At 34.4% G+C, this 19,733-nt stretch overlaps 1 protein-coding gene and 1 long non-coding RNA gene across 2 annotated transcripts in view; both read left to right on the top strand.

Moving 5' to 3' along the window:
- The window catches only part of PHF14 (PHD finger protein 14), a 218,285-nt gene that overhangs the window by 198,245 nt on the left and 307 nt on the right, over nt 1–19,733 (top strand). The gene's annotated exons all lie outside the window — the stretch shown is intronic.
- On the top strand, nt 1,600–8,921 carry LOC147583238 (uncharacterized). The gene is made up of 2 exons (XR_015246696.1): nt 1,600–6,598; nt 6,846–8,921. It is a non-coding gene; the product is annotated as an uncharacterized LOC147583238 (long non-coding RNA).

Here is a 19,733-nt window from a genome sequence, read left to right as displayed (position 1 = left end):
TTAACCTATTGTTGATTTTCCTAATATTATCAAAAGAGGTCCTCACTGTATTCTCTTATTGTTTGTAAGGGTGTTTCAGTTGATTCCCTGGACATTTCTAGGTATACACAAATACGGTTGGTTTTACTTCCTCTTTTACAACTTTATACTTTGTCTTTCTCTTGTCTAATAGTGTTGGCTAATATCTCCAAAACAAGATTAAATAATAGCAGTATCGTGTTATCACCTTGACCTTAGTTGGAATGTTTCAAGTGTATGAAGTTAGTGTTTGAGTTAAAAACATTTATATTAAGAAAGTTTAATGTAAATAAATTGATAAAATGTAATGTTGAAAACAAACTGCAGGGAGGCAAACCATAAGAGTCTTAATATAGAGAACAAACTAAGGGTTGCTGGGGGGGGTGGATGGGCTAAATGGGCGATGGGTATTAAGGAGGGCACTTGTTGTGTTGAGCACTGGGTGTTATATGTAAGTGACAAATCCCTAAATTCTACTCCTGAAACCATTATTACACTATATGTTAACAAACTTGGGTTTAAATAAAATTAAAAAAAAGAAAAGAAACTGCAAACTGTAGAAGATATATAATATGATGCCATTCATATAAAATGTTAAAATATAAAAACATACCAGGGAATAAGTAATATCCAACTTAATGTATTGGAAAGAAAGGGGAAAAGGATGGAGAAGGAATACTGAAAGGTTAAGTGTTATAAGTTACAGTTATGATTACTGTTATGTTTGCAACATTTATAACAAAAATAATTTGATTCCCTGAAGAAACCTGAAGGTGTCTGGTATAAAGAACATAGGTCTGAATTGAAGACACTTTACCTTTCAAGTGTATAAATTTCCTGATCACCAGGATCAGCTGTGTTTGCTGTCCTCTCTACCCTGAACATATTGCACATAATAGGTATTCATTAAATAATTACTGAATGAAAAACTAAAGGAAAGAAAGAAGGAAACACATCGTTAACTTTTTAAGTAAAGCTTAGTTTAAATAAGTTATGTAGATTTATTTTGTATATTAGAAGCCTACAATTTTTCTAAAAAAACAATGTTACCAAGTTTTCCATATGGCTTTTCAGAAGTCAACATAATATTACATATTCTTGTGCTGCTTGTGATGTGAAACATGTAACACAAATTAATTTTGGGGTTTACTACCTTTGTATCAGCAGAATAAAGCCCTGCTTCAGGCTACCTACAGTCAGATGGGACACAATGGTGTCACAGTTTCAAATGCCTACTATTACTCAGTTATATTCCTGTTTTATAATTCTTTTGAAATTGAATTTATCAATAAAACATTTCAATCTGTGGTGAATTACAGACCATATACTTTATTTTCTATTTTATTTTTTTAAATTTTTTTTTTTTTTTCAACGTTTTTTATTTATTTTTGGGACAGAGAGAGACAGAGCATGAACGGGGGAGGGGCAGAGAGAGAGGGAGACACAGAATCGGAAACAGGCTCCAGGCTCCAAGCCATCAGCCGAGAGCCTGACGCGGGGCTCGAACCCACGGACCGCGAGATCGTGACCTGGCTGAAGTCGGACGCTTAACCGACTGCGCCACCCAGGCGCCCCTATTTTCTATTTTAAAAGAAAATGGGAAAAAAAGGAGCTGCATTCTATTTATGTATTTTCTGTCTGTGATAAAATACAGTAATTTTAAAATAAGCAAAATAAAATAATTCTTTAAAAACCCTCTCATTGCAACGGATAATTATAAATTTAAATTCCCTGGGTAATTACTGAACCATCTGTATTATGAAAATTAGAACTTTTAAATGTTTAATGGATTTTTGATTGAATAGTATGACTGCCACATAATGTGGCTATGAGATCATTAACTTTTGTCATTTTTATATTTTCACTGTATAACTTCATTTTTCATTAATCATTGGGTTTTGTCAGAGTCAATTTAATATTGTACCAGGATTTTCTTTTGAGACCCTTGAGTTTAAACTCTCAGCATTCCCAAGAGCCCAAAGGAGTCCTACCTCTAGAGGCTTATGATTCTTCTTACAAATAGAGGCTATTTTTATTTTCTCAAAAAGTAAGCTTTTGTGTTAGTAATTAGTAAAAAATTGAGAAAGCCATGGACCTTGATAATAAATTATCTTTACATGAGTTTATTTGAAGACATAAGAGCAGTCATCCCAAAGTAGTGCAGAATTGTGTGTTGCTCAAAAATTGATTCTTGTGACATTTTACCAATACCCTTTTTGTCCTCAACTATTTCTATTTCCTCATGAGATTTAGGAAATATCATACAACAAATCCTAAATACTGTCATAATATTTCAAAAAGTGAAAAGGCAATCAGTATGTTTATCAAGATTTCTACAGATTATCTTTAGGGAGAATTGTAGAACTGTTTTGGATTTAAAGGTTGTTTTTCAGTCATTTCTGTGAGATAGACTTAGAATCTTTTTGTTAAACTGAATAATTAATGTGGTCAGTAGCCAGTGAGCAAAAATTGAGTTATTTTTCAGAATGTATGGGGCGCTTTTAAAATGTATTGATCACAGGCAATTGTAATTGTCCCTTTGGTATATGGAAAGAGGACTCTTTGGAGTCAGAGCTGAATTTGAATCCTAGGTTGTCATATTTTTAAGTGTGTGACTAAGAGCCGTTCCTTAATGTCTCCAATCCTCAATTTTCTCAATGAGAAATGGGAATGAAAATATTAAAAATACTTACTCTTTCCTGGCATTTGTGAAGATTACATATAATGTATGTAAATACTTGGTATTTGATATGTATACAAAAAGTCAAAAGTATTATTTATTTGTTTCCTGTGCATCTGTATAGTAGTAAATTTATTCATGTAGTCAAGAAATATTCATTAAGAAGCCAAAGTAGGATAGGAATAGCACTAATTCCTTAGGATACTGTGGTAATAAGCAAGACAGGGAGAAATCTTCTATCATGGAGCTTACACCCTAGTGAAAGACGACACATGATATGTAAATAAGTAAATGATCCTTTCATTGTGATACATGTTATGGAGAACAATCTGAGTGCTGAGGAATAGCAAGTTTCGTGCATAAAGTCAGAGAACTCCTCATTGACTGACACCTTTATGACAGAAGTAAACTAAGCATACAAAATCAGATGCAGAGTAAAAGGTGCCATTTGTATAGAAATCTTTTTCTTAAAAAAAGCAAAACAGTGGCTAAGCAGTAATCTACAAGTTCTAGATATGGAAATGTGGCTGTTATTTTTGACACTGTGAAAAACCACTGTTAGAGCATTTTTGTGTGTGGAATTTTCTAAAATAGTATTTTTAATTTTTCTTGAAGCAAAATCAGTTTTTAACCCATGAAAAATTAATGTGCCATAGAAGATGTGTTACTGGACATCTAATGAGCTGTTAATTTCCAATAAAACTATGAAAACTAATGGGTTCACTCTGGGGAAAATAGTATTCAACTTGAAATAGAGATATTTAAGGCAACTTAATCTGTTCACTTGGGAGTAAAGTTTTTAAGATTCACTTTCTAAACATAGTTTTATTTCTGAAAGATGCCCTTGATGTTGAATTTACCTTAATACAAGGATAGTGTAAGTTACAGTGAGAAGTATTTGTTTTAAAGATTCACAATACTAATCTTTGGGCACGAGGAAAGGTTTGTTATTTTGATGACATAGCCCACCTCTCTAGAATATTAATCATTAAAAAAAGGCAAACTCTTCTATGTATTATCATGGTCAGTTTTCTTCTCTTCACATTTATATGCCTGATGTACTTTCTCCATTGCATTGTAATTATATGCATGCCTGTCTACCAAATTGGAACATGGACTGCTCTAGGCAACAAGAACTTTTATCCATCTTTGTTATTTCCAATACCTTGCCTAATGTCCAACTCATGGTCACTGTTCATTAATTTTTTTTTTAAATTGATTTATTTTGAGACAGAGTACACTTGCACACACACAAGCAAGGTAGGGACAGAGAGAGAAGGAGAGAGAGAATCCCAAGCAGGCTCTATGACAGCAGAGAGCCTGACATGGAGTTCATTCCTAAGAACGATGAGATCACTTCCTAAGCCAAAATCAAGAGTCGGACACTCAACCAACTGAGCCACCCAGGCCCCCCTCATTAAATTTTTGTAAGAGTAAAAAGGGAATAAGAATCTAGGAATAGAATTTATTCTAGGAATAGAATTTACCTCAAGAGTTAAAACCATCTTTATAAGATAATGTTTTTGTTTTAGTTTTATTAAACTGAAGTTAGTTAATATACAGTGTAGTTTTGATTGTGGGGGGTAGAACCCAATGATTCATCACTTACATACACACCCAGTGCTATCCCAACAAATGCCCTCCTCAGTGCCCATCACCCATCCAGTCCATTCCCCACTCCCACCCCCTTCTCCAGCAACCCTGTCTGTTCTCTGTGTTTAAGAGTCTCTTATGGATTGCCTCCCTCTCTGTAAGATAATGTTTAATATGAGTCAATGAACAAACTATATTTCAGACTCTTCTAAAATGTAAAGATTATTTGATCAATACAATCAGGTCTGTCATTGGGTTACCAAAAATGAATAGATCAATTGATTGATCTTTAGGTTTTGATTTACTAACATTTTTGCTTTGGTTTGACATCTGTACCCTATTAAGTCAGTCTTAGGTCAAATGATAACTTCTTTGGAGAAATTTTCTTTGTTAAGCAAGAATACCTCTTTTCCTCTAGATAACAGTCAGACATCATTTTTGAAGGCACTGATTAAAGGTATGAAAATAACATGTTAGTATTATTAAGAACATCTACTACGCAAAATATGACCAAATGAAATAATAAAAACAAATCATATATTTTACTGTATTACAGTTGAATATTGTTCTAATGGTTGTTAACCTTCATGAATCAGAAAAACATGACAGTGAACTTCACGTGTGAAACATCACTGAATGACTGTATGATTTTACTAGCATTTTTTTACTAAAGGCACTACTTTATAGAGTCTGTAATGAGTTGTTCATATTATGGAAATGCCAAAACCTCTTTATGTATAACTCTGATTACCTCTGTACTCTCGCTTTGGTGAGAAACTTTATAGTATTTAAAACCAAAGCATATTTATTTCTAAATCATCTTAACAAAGATTTTTTTATTTGCTTATCTGTTTTTACTTTTGTGTTGAGACAAGTTTAGATTTTAAGAGTTGCAAAAATTTTATGGAGAGTACCCACCTTCTCCTTATGTTAACATCTTATATAAACACAGAACAATGATCAAACGCAAACCTTAATATTGTAATACTTTTAAGTAAACTATAGAATTTGTTTGAATTTTACTGGTTTTGTCACTAATGTCCTTTTTCTGGTCCAGAATCCCCATTCATGGGTATTCTGGATGGTGGCAATTATTACTCTTTCCTTGCCTTTCAAACCTTGACACTTTTGAAGAGTATTATTCATTTATTTTATAGACTATCCTTCAATTTGGGTTTGTCTGGTATTTCCTCATTATTAGATTGAGGCTACCACAGACTAGAGGTGATGTCCCTTCTCAGTACATCATATGAGGGGAAATAGCATGTCAATATGTATTACTAGTTATGTTAACCATGCTCAGTCAAGTTAAGTTAGTGTTTGTCAGGTTTCTCCACTGTAAAGTTATCATTTTTCTTTTAGCAGTGTAGTTTTAAATCATTTGAGTTTGGAAGACAGTTTGGGGAGTTGTTTTATGTCCCTAGATAACCTAGTAAAGAAAGTGGTTTCGTATTTTTGTCTATTTAGTGCTCAGTATTTTCATACATAATGTGCGGGATTAGATAAGATCTGATAGGAATCTTTCAACTTTAGTATTCTGTGACTTAATTACTCTGAGAACTGTAAGTGAGTTAAGAGATATTCCATACATATCCTAGTTGTTTGCAAATTAGCCTCAAGTCCTTCTTTGATTTTGATGTGGCTTTGGAGATAAATACGTTGACAACTTCCTGCTTAAAAAGGGCATTATATATTGAAAATAACTTAAATTGAGACAGTTTATAAGTTCCTAATGAAAATCTAGATATTTTATTACGTATATTTGAAGTTATTTCTTAGTCTGAAATTTGTCAGTTTAAAACATTTACAGTTTATCTGGCCTCAGAAACCATAACAATAGAAGAATTTTAATTACTGAAATATTCTGTCAGCTTTTCATCTTAATACAAATTCTGGTTTTCACTTTGATAAGTTTCATTCAGTGAAGTCAAGTTATGTAAAAAAAAGTTAATATAATTTTCATTAAGGGAGTTTATGGTATTTTTTACTTGTTGAGTGTCTTCTACCCATTCTCTAAAGTAATATTAAGGTTGTGTATACCATTACCATTTATGTAAATTCTGTTTGTTTCTTTGACAGTAATTTGACACATATGAGCTATAACTATCCTTTATTTAGAATATCAAAACTCAGCAAAGGAAATATAAAATGTATTTTCTCTTTCTCTTTTTTTTTTAAATTGTGGTTTCAGTTAAAATGGCCAAAGATTATGATTTTTCTAACGGCAGTATAGAAGTTAATTTTGGTAAAAATTAACCTTAGGGCCTTACTAAGCAAAAAAAAAAAATTTTTCTTTTAAAATATATAGTGTCGGGGCGCCTGGGTGGCGCAGTCGGTTAAGCGTCCGACTTCAGCCAGGTCACGATCTCGCGGTCCGTGAGTTCGAGCCCCGCGTCAGGCTCTGGGCTGATGGCTCGGAGCCTGGAGCCTGTTTCCGATTCTGTGTCTCCCTCTCTCGCTGCCCCTCCCCCGTTCATGCTCTGTGTCTCTCTCTGTCCCAAAAATAAATAAACGTTGAAAAAAAAAAAAAATTTTAAAAAAATAAAATATATAGTGTCTTTTTAATCTGTGTTGCATCAAACTCCTCGTTGTATTTTGAAGGATAAACAAAATGTTGTCACATCCTACTAACAATGGCACTCTTGGGGTGCCTGGGTGGCTCAATTGGTTAAGCATCCGACCTCAGCTCAGGTAATGTTTTGCTGTCTGTCAGGCTCTGTGCTGATAGCTCAGAGCCTGGAGCCTTCTTCAGATTCTGTGTCTCCCTCTCTCTCTCTATCTCAAAAATGAATAAATGTTAAAAAAAAATTTTAAGAAAAAGATGGTAGTCTTCTAGTGGCCAATCCCAATATCATGGTTATTGCTTATGTTAGTGAATAAATAAATATGCTACATACAAGTATTTTCCAGCTTTTATAACTGTTATTGCTCAATAAATTCTAGTCATAGTAAACAGTGTATATATATCTGAAAACTTTGAGCCAATCTCTGATTTTTGAAATCCAACTTGGAAGTCTTGAGTACTATACTTTGGTGATCGCCCTATCTCATATCTTGTATATTTCAGACATTTTTAGACCTTATTTTTACTTCATTTTAATTTGGTAGAATTTTTTTAAATCCCTGGGAATTTAAACCTGTATGTGTATATTTAGGGTAAAAAAATAAAACAGCATAAATTTAGAAATATTTCTTCTCCTTGAGTGTCTGTAGGGAAAGTAGAAGTTTATATGTACTGTCTTTAAATATTAGCACATTTGAGATTTTTGAAATGTTACATTTAGTGAATAGTAGATGATTTGTGACTCATTAAAAAGGAACAACATCAGAATCATATGGGTCCCAGAAGAGGGAGAAATAGGGGTAGAAGTGTTATATGATCCAATCATAGCAGAAAACTTTCCTAACCTGGGGAAAGACACAGACATCAAAATCCAGGAAGCATAGAGGACTCCCATTAAATTCAACAAAAAATGACCATCAAACAAGGCATATCATACTCAAATTCACAAAATACTCAGGCAAGGAAAGAATCATGAAAGCAGCAAGGGAAAAAAAGTCCTTAACCTACAAGGGAAGATAGATGAGGTTCCCAGCAGAGCTATCCACAAAAACTTGGCAGGTCAGAAAGGAGTGGCAGGATATATTCAATGTGCTGAATCAGAAAAATATGCGGCCAAGAATTCTCTACCCAGCAAGGCTGTCATTCAAAATAGAAAGAGAGATAAAAACTTTCCCAGACAAACAAAAATTAAAGGAGTTTGTGACCACTAAACCAGCCCTGCAAGAAATTTTAAGGGGGACTCTGTGAGGGGAGAAAAGATGAAAATAAAAAGAAAGAGAGAGAGAGAGAGGAGAGAAAGACCAAAAGCAACAAAGTTTAGAAAGAACCAAAGAACACCACCAGAAACTCCAACTCTACAAGCAAGATAATGGCAAGAAATTCCTCTTTCAGTACTCACTCTAAACATCAATGGACTCAATGCTCCAATCAAAAGACATAGGGTAGCAGAATGGATAAGAAAACAAGATCCATCTATATATTGTTTACAAGAGACCCACTTTAGACCTAAAGACACCTTCAGATTGAAAGTAAGGGGATAGAGAACCATCTGTCATGCTAATGGTCAACAAGAGAAAGCCAGAGTAGCCATACTTGTATCAGACAATCAAGACTTTAAAATAAAGACTGTATCAAGAGATGGAGAAGGGCATTATATCATAATCCAGGGGTCTATCCATCAAGAAGACCTAACATTTGTAAACATTTATGCACCAATTGTGGAAGCACCCAACATATAAATCAATTAATCACAAACATAAAGAAACTCGATAGAAATACCAGACTTCAACACCCTGTGCACAGCAATGGACAGATCATGTAATCAAAAAATCAACAAGGAAACAATGACTTTGAATGACACACTGGACCAGATGGACATAACAGATATATTCAGAACATTTCATCCTAAAGCAGCAGTACACACATTCTTCTCCAGTGCGCATGGAATGTTCTCCACAATAGGCCACATACTGGGACACAAATCAGCCCTCAACAACTACAAAAAGATCGAGATCATACTGTGCATATTTTCAGACCACAACGCTATGAAACTCAAAATCAACCACATAGAAAAAATTTGGGAAGGTAACAAATACTTGGAGACTGAAGAACATCCTACTAAAGAATTAATGGGCTAACCAAGAAGTTAAAGAGGAAATTAAAAAGTACATGGAAACCAATGAAAATAACACCACAGCCCAAAACCTCTGGGATGCAGCAAAGGCAGTCATAAGATGAAAGTTTATAGCAATCTAGGCCTTCCTAAAGAAGGAACAAAGACCTCAGATACACAACTTAACCTTACCCCTTAAAGAGCTGGAAAATAAAAGCAAATAAAACCAAAAATCAGCAGAAGACAGGAAGTAGTAAAGATTAGAGCAGAAATTCATGCTATCAAAACAACAACAACAACAACAACAACAAAACAGTAGAACAGATCAATGAAACCAGAAGCTGGTTCTTTGAAAGAATTAACAAAATTGATAAACAAACAACTAGCCAGTTTGATCAAAAAGAAAAAGGAAAGGACCCACATAATAAAATCAAGAACAAGGGGCGCCTGGGTGGCTCAGTCGGTTAAGTGGCTGACTTCAGCTCAGGTCATAATCTCGCGGTCCGTGAGTTGGAGCCCCGCATCGAGCTCTGTGCTGACATCTCAGAGCCTGGAGCCTGTTTCAAATTCTGTGTCTCCCTCTCTCTGACCCTCCCCTGTTCATGCTCTGTCTCTCCCTGTCTCAAAAAAAAAAAAAAAAAAAAAAAAAGATAAAAAAAATTAAAAAAAATAAAAATCAAGAATGAAAGAGGAGAGATTACAATCAACACAGCAGGAACAAAAACAATAAGAGGATATTATGAACAACTATACACCAATAAAATGGACAATCTAGAAGACATGGACAAATTCCTAGAAACATACACACTTCCAAAACTGAAACAGGAAGAAACAAAATTTGAACAGACCCATAACCAATAAAGAAATCAAATTAGTAATCAAAAATCTGCCAAAAAACAAAAGTCCGGAGCCAGATGGCTTTCCAGGGGAAATTCTACCAAACATTTAAGGAAGAGTTAACACCTGTTCTCTTAAAGCTGTTCCAAAATATAGAAATGGAAGGAAAACTTCCAAACTCTTTCTATGAGGTCAGCATTACCTTGATTCCAAAACCAGACAGAGACCCCATGAAAAAGGAGAACTATAGACCAATTTCCCTGATGAACATGGATGCAAAAATCCTCAACAAGATATTAGCCAGCCAGATTCAACAATACATTGAAAAAATTATTTACCACGACCAAGTGGGATTTACACCTGGGATGCGGGACAGGTTCAATATCCACACTCAATTAATGTGATTCATCACATCAATGCAAGAAAAGGACAAGAACCATATGATCCTATCAATAGATGCAGAGAAAGCATTTGACAAAAGACAGCATCCTTTCTTGATAAAAACCTTCAAGAAGGAAGGGATAGAAGGATCATACCTCGAGATTATAAAAGCCATATATGAACGACCCAACGCTAATATCATCCTCAATGGGAAAAAACTGAGAGCTTTCCCCCTAAGGTCAGGAACAGGAGAGGGATGTCCACTCTCGCCACTGTTACTCAACATAGTATTGGAAGTCTTAATTAGCCTTTGCAATCAGACAACACAAAGAAAGAAAAGGCATCCAAATCAGCCAGGAGGAGGTCAAACTTTCACTCTTCACAGACAACGTGATATTCTACATGGAAAACCTAAAAGATTCCACTAAAAAAATGCTAGAACTGATTCATGAATTCAGCAAAGTTGCAGGATATAAAATCAACGCACAGAAATCAGTTGCATTCCTGTACACCAACAATGAAGCAACAGAGAAATCAAGCAATTGATCTCATTTACAATTGCACCAAAAACTATAAAATACCTAGGAATAAATCTAACCAAAGAGGTGAAAAAGCTATACACTGAAAACTATAGAAAGCTTATGAAAGAAATTGAAGAAGACACAAAAAAATGGAAAGAGATTCCATGCTCCTGGATAGGAAGAACAAATATTGTTAAAATGTCGATACTGACCAAAGCAATCTACCTATTCAATGCAATACCCATTAAAATAACACCAGTATTCTTCACAGAGCTAGAATAAACAATTCTAAAATGTGTATGGAACCAGCAAAGACCCCGAATAGCCAAAGCAATCTTGAAAACGAAGACCAAAGCAGGAGGCATCACAATCTGAGACTTCAAGTTACACTACAAAGCTGTAATCATCAAGACAGTATGGTGCTGGCACAAGAACAGACACTCAGATCAATGGAACAGAATAGAGAACCCAGAAATGGACCCAGAAACATATGGCCAACTAATCTTTGACAAAGCAGGAAAGAATATTCAGTGGAATAAAGACAGTCTTCAGCAAGAGGTGCTGGGAAAACTGGACAGTGACATGCAGAAGAATGAACCTGGACCACTTTCTTACACCATACCCAAAAATAAGCTCAAAATGGATGAAAGACGTAAATGTAAGAGAGGAAGCCATCAAAATCTTTGAGGAGAAACCTCTTTGATCTTGGTGGTGGCAACTTCTTACTCAGCACATCTCCAGCAGCAAGGGAAACAAAAGCAAAAATGAACTACTGGGACCTCATCAAAATTGAAAGCTTCTGCACAGCAAAGGAAACGATCAGCAAAACCAAAAGGCAACTGACAGAATGGGAGAAGATATTTGCAAATGACATATCAGATAAAGGGTTAGTATCCAAAATCTATAAAGAACTTATCAAATTCAACACCCAAAAAACAAATAATCTAGTGAAGAAATGGGCAAAAGACATGAATAGACACTTCTCCAAAGAAGACATCCAGATGGCCAAGCGACACATGAAAAAATGCTCAACATCACTCATCATCAGGGAAATACAAATCAAAACCACCATGCAATACCACCTTACACCTGTCAGGATGGCTAACATTAACAACTCAGGCAACAACAGATGTTGGCGAGGATACAGAGAAAGAGGATCTCTTTTACATTGTTGGTGGGAATGCAAGCTGTTGCAGCCACTCTGGAAAACAGTCTGGAGGTTCCTCAAAAAATTAAAAATCAAACTACCCTACGGCCCAGCAATTGCACTACTAGGTATTTATCCAAGGGATACAGGTGTGCTGTTTTGAAGGGACCCATGCACCCCCATGTTTATAGCAACACTATCAACAATAGCCAAAGTATGGAAAGAGCCCAAATGTCCATTGATGGATGAATGGATAAAGAAGACGTGGCTTGTATACACAATGGAGTATTACTCGGCAATCAAAAAAAAAAAATGAAATCTTGCCATTTGCAACTACATGGGTGGAACTAGAGGGTATTATGCTAAGTGAAATTAAGTCAGTCAGAGAAAGACAAAAATCATATGACTTCACTCATATGAGGACTTTAAGAGACAAAACATGAACACAAGGGAAGGGAAACAAAAATAATATAAAAACAGGGAGAGGGACAAAACAGAAGAGACTCATAAATATGGAGAACAAACTGAGGGTTATGGGAGGGCTTGTGGGAGGGGGGATGGGCTAAATGGGTAAGGGGTTAAGGAACCTACTCCGAAATAATTGTTGCACTATTTGCTAACTAATTTGGATGTAAATTAAAAAATAAAATCATAATAAAAAAAAAAAGAAATGGGCAGAGGATCTGAAGAGACATTTTTTCAAAGAAGGTATACAGATGGCCAACATATACATGAAAAGATGTTCAACATCACTGATCATCAGGGAAATGCAAATCAAAACCACAAAGACCACTTAGTATCAAAAAGACAAGAAATGGGGTGCCTAGGTGGCCCATTCGGTTAAGCAACCAACTCTTGATTTCAGCTCAGGTCATGATCTCATGATTCGTGAGATCAAGCCTCTTGCTGGGCTTAGCGCTGACAACACAGAGCCTGTTTGGGATTCTCTATCTCCTTCTCTCTCTTCCACTACCCCACTTGCACTCTTTCTCAAAAATAAATAACCTAGTGGGGAAAAAAAGACAAGAAATAGCCAGATTTGGCAAGGATGTGGAGAAAAAGGAACCCTAAAACACTGTTGGTGGGAATGTAAATTGGTGCAGCCACTATGGAAAACAGCATGGAGTTTCCTCCAAAAGTTAAAAATAGAAAAACCATACAACACAGTAATTTTACTTGTGGGTATTTACTCAAAGAAAAAAAACAATAGTAATTCAAAAGATACATGTACCCCTATGTTTATTGCAGCATTATTTATCATAGCCAAGATTTGGAAGCAATCTAAGTGTCGGTGGGTAGCTGAATGCATAAAGAAATTGTGGTGGATAAAGAAATTACGGTAGAATATGTAACAGCATAGATGGACATAGAGAATATTATGCTGAGTAAAGTAAGACAAAGACAAATACAGTATGATATCACTTATATGTGTAACTAAAAACAGTGAAGCAGAAACACTCCTGAATAGAATAAACATTAGTGCCAGAGGGGAGGGGTGTGGGGAATGGAAACATAGGTGAAGGGGACAAAGAGATACAGAGTTTCAGTTAGTTATAAAATAAGTCATGGGGATGAAAAGTACTGAATAGGGAATATAGTCAATATTTTAGTAACTTTGTATGGTGACAGATGGGAACTATACTTACTGTGGTGAGCACTGAGTAATATATATATAGTTGTCAATCAGCATGTTGTACACCTGAAACTAATATACCATTATGTCAACCATGCTTAATTAAAATTAATAAGTAAATAAAAACATAAATAAGGTACTACATGAAAAAACATATAAAACTTTTGCTATCCTCACTTGAAAATATATTTATGTTGGACCATTAAAGAATTTGAGATATTTTTGTTTTGTTTTTCTATAATCAGTGCTGACTGCATACCAACTTACAAAACTGAATACTTCAAGTAAATATCTTTTAAAGCAAAAATGTTACAAATGAAGGTGAGTTATCAAGGTAGGGGCATCTCATGCAGAATCTAGCATATACTTCTATGCTTATTTCTCAGATATTAGACTTCTATAAGAAGATTTTTTTTAATCTTTAAGACCATAAGCTCCATATGAAGAGGATAGTGGTATTTTTAGCCCTAGGAGGTTCATATCTTAAACGTACCTGAAATATCTAAAAATTAATGTTACAGAAATTGTGCTTTTTATTCATGTTTATGGGAAGATATAAGGATATAAACTTATAGAATAGGGTTTATGTTCATTAAGAGCCTACTCTAGCTCACACTTACCATCCATCATTCATTTCCTTTCTTTCCTTTCTGCTAGCTATTTTGCCTGACTCTCACCTTTCACTCACTGATCTTCATTTCCTTTAATATAAATATACTCTCTCCAGATGGTTGTGCTAGTCCTGAGGGTCTTTCTGGCTCTGGGAAACACTGGAAAACCCAGTGTTTTATTTCTAACTTCCCCATTTCCATGCGCAAAAGCCACCACAAAGTAAAACATGACAAGAGGAACTAAAGACTCAGAAAAGCAAACCTAGTCCATTAAATTTGTTCCACAATCACAAATCGGAGATAAGTGATTGCTTAACAAATGAAACAGAATTGTTCATGTATTCTCATACATGAAATCAGATATTCATTTCTGCCCTTTTATCTGTTTTACTTGCTATTAAAATAAAGGATATGATTTTATAATATTAAATTAAGGGAAATTTCCTTGGTTATTTCCTTTCTGAACCACTAAGTAGAAAAAAAGGTAGAAATTTACTTACAAGACATAAGTATTTGAGCTAGGTTTACTAAGAACCTCCCCAGTTACTTTAATTTTATAATATAGCCCTAGACTCTCTAATTAAATATGCAACTTCTGTCATAAGGGAAAAAAAACCCATCTTATGCTTTTTACACTATATTTAATTAAGCATTTCTTGTAAGTTCATTTCAGTATCTATCATGGCCCAATAAAGTTGGATTCAGTTATAAAATGGTAGATTAATTACCTTTTGTATTAAATGAAATAAGAATCTCAAATATGCAAAGTCAGGAAATTTAATTGTGGTCTTCAATTGCTTATTCAGTGCATTGGAAAACTGAATGCAGAAGTACAGAAAAAAGAGCCAAAGGTTGTTAAATGTAGCACATCACACACATCTTGCACTTTACTTAATGATCCAAGTGTTTATTACTATGAAGGAAATGCACCATTTAAAGAATTATGGTGGAATTGTAAAACATTAAAAACTCTAATTAATTTTAGTCTGAAGCATGCAGCGTGCTCATTTTGCCTAAAACATTTTCATTATCATCAGTATTTTTCCAGTTATTAAGATTAATTTTTTCTTCATTGTGCAGCACCAGCACATTTTCTGTATAAAAAGCATAATCTTAAATGCTGTTGAGAATTATATCTGGAACATACTTTAAGTAAATAAAAGACAGCAGTTTTTGACCATAGACTGGAAGAGTATATATTGCTTTTTGATACCTATTCTATAACTAACATAACAGATTAAGTGTATATCTTTTTTGTCAAAAGCCATAAATATATATACACATATATATTCACTAACATTTTTAAAAAGACCATTGTTAAAGCATAAAGATAATTTTGACTATTAATTTGAATCCAACTGCAGTAACTCTCGGATTAGCCAAAGGAATATTTAAAATCTAAAGATAATACAAGAAAATAGAAATAGGTTAAGTTAGTGCTTAGCTGCACCTCCTCACTTCATTTTACTGCTGTACTACCATGTATCTGTCTGCTATAAGTAAGAAATTCAGTAAAGTGAAAACAACTGAAATTCTCTTTGTAAACATTGACCTCCATTATGCTTATTTCTGGAAATAGTTCAAAGGGTGAGATTAGAAAGGGATTTATTTTAAAAAATCTTATGTTTTCTGTTGGTAAAAGTAATCCATAAATAGAAAAGTAAGAAAATATATGAAAGCATAAACAAGGAAATAAAAATTAAGAACATCACCATTATGAACATTTGAGATACTTACGAAAGGAATTTTAAGTAGAACAATGGAAAGCAAACTGTTTTGGCTGTTATTTTCAATGTGAGCAGCTATAGGTGCCTTGAATTTTTTTCCACATAAAATCTTTATATATACGTGATACTTTGAATGTAGAAAACCTTTCATTGAGTCACTATTTATTAAATTGCTTTTTGAAATAATTTTAGATTTAAGAAAAATGCAAAAATAGTACAGGTAATTCCCATTTGCCCTTTATCCAGCTTGCTGAAGTGTTATCGACTTTTATAACTAAAGTAGATAACTGAAACCAGGAATTAACATCAAGACAATACTATTAACTACTGCATAGACCATATTTAAGTTTTGCCAGTTTTTCCACTAATACCCTTTTCGTGGTCCAGGATCCCGTTAGTTTTTAATCATCATGTTCCCTTAGTCTTCTTCCATCTGTGACAGTCCAAACTTTGTATGGTCTTTGATGACCTTGACAGTTTTGAAGACTACTGTTTAATTATTTTATATAATGTTTATCTGATGCTTTCTCATGATTAGATTGAGATTATGCATTATTAAGAAGGATACCACAGACCTGATATGCCCTTTTTAGTGCATCATAGCGAAGGGTTAATTACTGTGAGTAAGTATTACTGGTGATACTAACCTTAATCACTTGGGTATGGTGGTATTTGACAGGTATCTGCATTATAAAGTATTTATACATTCTTCTTTAAAGATAAAAACAAACAATGGGGAAAGGTGTCCCTTTGTATAATACTACTTAAAGAGAAATCACTTACAATTTGGCTGTCTATAGGGTTAATAGACTAATTTGAGTCCAAATATTACCTGAGCAGTAGAAATTCTAGCTGCTAAAATAACTGCCCTTTTTTTGGAGTTGGTTATCTCCTAAGAGAAAGAAAAAGCAGGATGGATTGGTTTTATTAATTGGCATCAATTCTTTGAACTATTATGAAAACTAAGACAGTTTTGTAAATAAGGAAAATTGAGGGTGCCTCTGTTCCAATTGATAGTGGAAGCTTTAATAGCATTTAAACAAAACCTTGCAAGTTTTATTCATTGGTAAGAGAGATTTAGTTTAGGTAAGAATGGCAGTGTTTTTACTGTTAGAATGTTTAGTTTAGGTAAGAATGTTTTTGCTGTTCTCTGTTAGAGTAACTCCCTCAGTCTTATGTTACCACCAGGAGCATTAGACCATAATCCCATGGACCGTGTATGCCTAGACATTCTCATTACTACAACAATGCTGTCAGTGTAAAAAGAGCAAGAAGGCTATAGAACCACCGTCAGTCATTTGGCATTATGGGTTGTTGTTATGTGAATGGGTATTGAAATTCCACATGTAACTAGCAGATCTGCAGGGTGGTTACAATCAACATGTTTTCTGGAGTATGAATTAGCAAGCTTCAGTGTTAAGACGTAAACCTGTCTACACTTTCCAGTGGCCCCAAAGGGTACATTTTCTTGCTGGCTGCTTCAGAACACTTTGTGAAACAAATGTCAAAATTGTCAGGACTGTCACTAAGAAAATGATCCGTGTAGTAAGGGTCTTCTTTTGCTGGGAAACAAACAGATGTCTTAACTCAGCAAAGAGTAAACAAAAACGTGCCATTTAGCAGAAGAAATTTTTTACTGCCATTAATATTCAGTAGTGAAGAAATACTTTTTGGTAAAAAGCTTCTATATTTGCAGTTTCATTCATTATGCAATCATTAGTCAATGATATTTGATTTGCTGCCTGAGCTATTTCAATGCTTTTATTAATCTTGAATTGCTGTTGGAATGCTTGGGTGGCTCAGTTGGTTGAGCATGTGACTCTTGATTTTGGCTAATCTCATGATCCCATGAGATTGAGCCCCATGTCAGGCTCCATGCTGAGCATGGAGCTTGCTTAAGATTCTCTCTCTTCCTCTGCCCCTCTCCCCTGTCCTCTCTCTCTCTAAGTAAAAAAATAAATAAATAAAAGCTTTTATTGCTATTTTCATTATTTTGATGATGTTCTACTATAGCAATTACAATGTGTTATACTCTAGCAGTTAGGGTTAAATGCCTTTTCCTCCCCTTCATAATCCTTTTCTTCATCCAAATCACAGTTTTCTTTGTACAGAGGAAAAAGGAGATAGGATCTTGTTACCTATGGAAACGGTTTAAAGGCACATAAAGGCAAGATCATGTAAGACATGTCCTCAGCATAAAGAAAAATGTGGAACAATTCTTCACCTGTCCTGAGCAGGAGGCAATATTAGAAGAGACATGCATTTATAAACTATGGTTGACCTTTGAATAACATGAGAGGGCTAGGTGTTCCAACAACCTGCATGTGACTTTTGACTACCCCCAGATTTACCAATAGAGCTTATCATTGACCAGAAAAGCCTTACTGATAACATAGTTAATTAACACATATTTTGTTATGTATATTATATACTGTATTCTTATAATAAAGTAAGTTACAAAAGAGAAGATGTTGAGAAAATCAGACAGAAGAGAAAATACATGTATAGAACTGTACTATATTTATTGAAAAAAATCTGTTTAACTACATAAATTCAGTGCTACCTAACAAAAAATGTCCTGCCACCTTTACCTGCTAAAGTAACACCTTCTGTCAGTGTCTCAAATGAAGAAGACAGCGGAAAGCATAGAGCAAAATTTGCTTCTGTTAAGATCTAATCAAAATGTAATCTCTAGAATCTCTTGCCCAAAAGTGGAAAATACCTGTTCAAGAGTCAATCAAACATAGTATCTCTGTTCAGTAGAGATAAATTGGGAAAAAAAATTAAAACAACATACAGTGACTATTTTGCTTTGAACAATATATTAAAATTACATTGCCAAAATGACATTCAAAGCCCCATCCCTTGTATGCAACATACTTATAAATGATTCAGATTGGTTTACAATATTGGTAATTTCTCTACTTTTCTGATGTTGACAAAGTCTAACTCACAGATGCTGTTGAACCTAGAGACAAAGTATATAAAGGAAGCCTTCTCCACCTTAATATTTATAGGCAAGGATGTGGTTTTTCATGGGAAAAAATTATACTTGAATTTCATTTATTTAATAAAGTCAGTTTACTAAGAGCTCAACAATGATTGAATTTGGTTTTATAAGATTCTGAGATAAAGGTGATGTATATTTGGTGACACTGATAATATTACTGTTGTCTAGAGATACTTAAGAAATTGCTTTCAGTTAATAAAAATGAAAGTTCTCACTTGATAATTATTAGAAACATTAGGAAAGCAAGACTGCTTTGTACTTGGCATTGTTGAAGGAACATAGATGATGAAATGGGTTACAGATTGTAAGGTGAAATATTTTTCCAGACTCTCATTATTTATACTCTGGAGGTCGCCATTTAATATTGAACACAAGATGCACTTCATTCCTATGGAGACAGACATTACGAAGTCACTTCATTTATTCACCATGTTCCACAGGACCCTGCTATGAATTATGAAGCCACACTTAGAATTGAAACTGTAGAAGACTGTAAGCATTCGATAGACTGACATGCCCATGTTTCCTATTTTAGAGCTGACTGATCTTCAGATAACATATGGTGGTGCAAGTAATTGGAAAATTGGCAGGCCTGTCAAGAAAGCACGTTAGAGGAAACAAAAATGCCATGCTGGAGCACATAAAGTGTCTCAGAAGTTAAATTTACTTTTATCAAACAGTGAAGTAAAAATACCTGATTCACCCCCCCTAAAATGGATACTTTTTATGGGCAGGTGTTTTCAAAAGTAATTTGAGGTCATTAATAAAATAAGTTGCTTTTAAGAACATACAGAAAATTTTAGTCCACGTGTAGTGCAAATGAGCACCCACTATAAATATTTGAATGTTACATAATGTTACCGTTTTGTTTCTAGCCTCTTTTCTAGGATTGCCAGAAT

Source organism: Puma concolor, chromosome A2 (assembly GCF_028749965.1).
Source record: "Puma concolor isolate L17-30 chromosome A2, mPumCon1.1.hap2, whole genome shotgun sequence".
Classification (NCBI taxonomy): domain Eukaryota; kingdom Metazoa; phylum Chordata; class Mammalia; order Carnivora; family Felidae; genus Puma; species Puma concolor.
The sequence above is the reverse complement of the archived record's forward strand: the minus strand, read 5'-3'. Positions and strand labels throughout refer to the sequence as shown.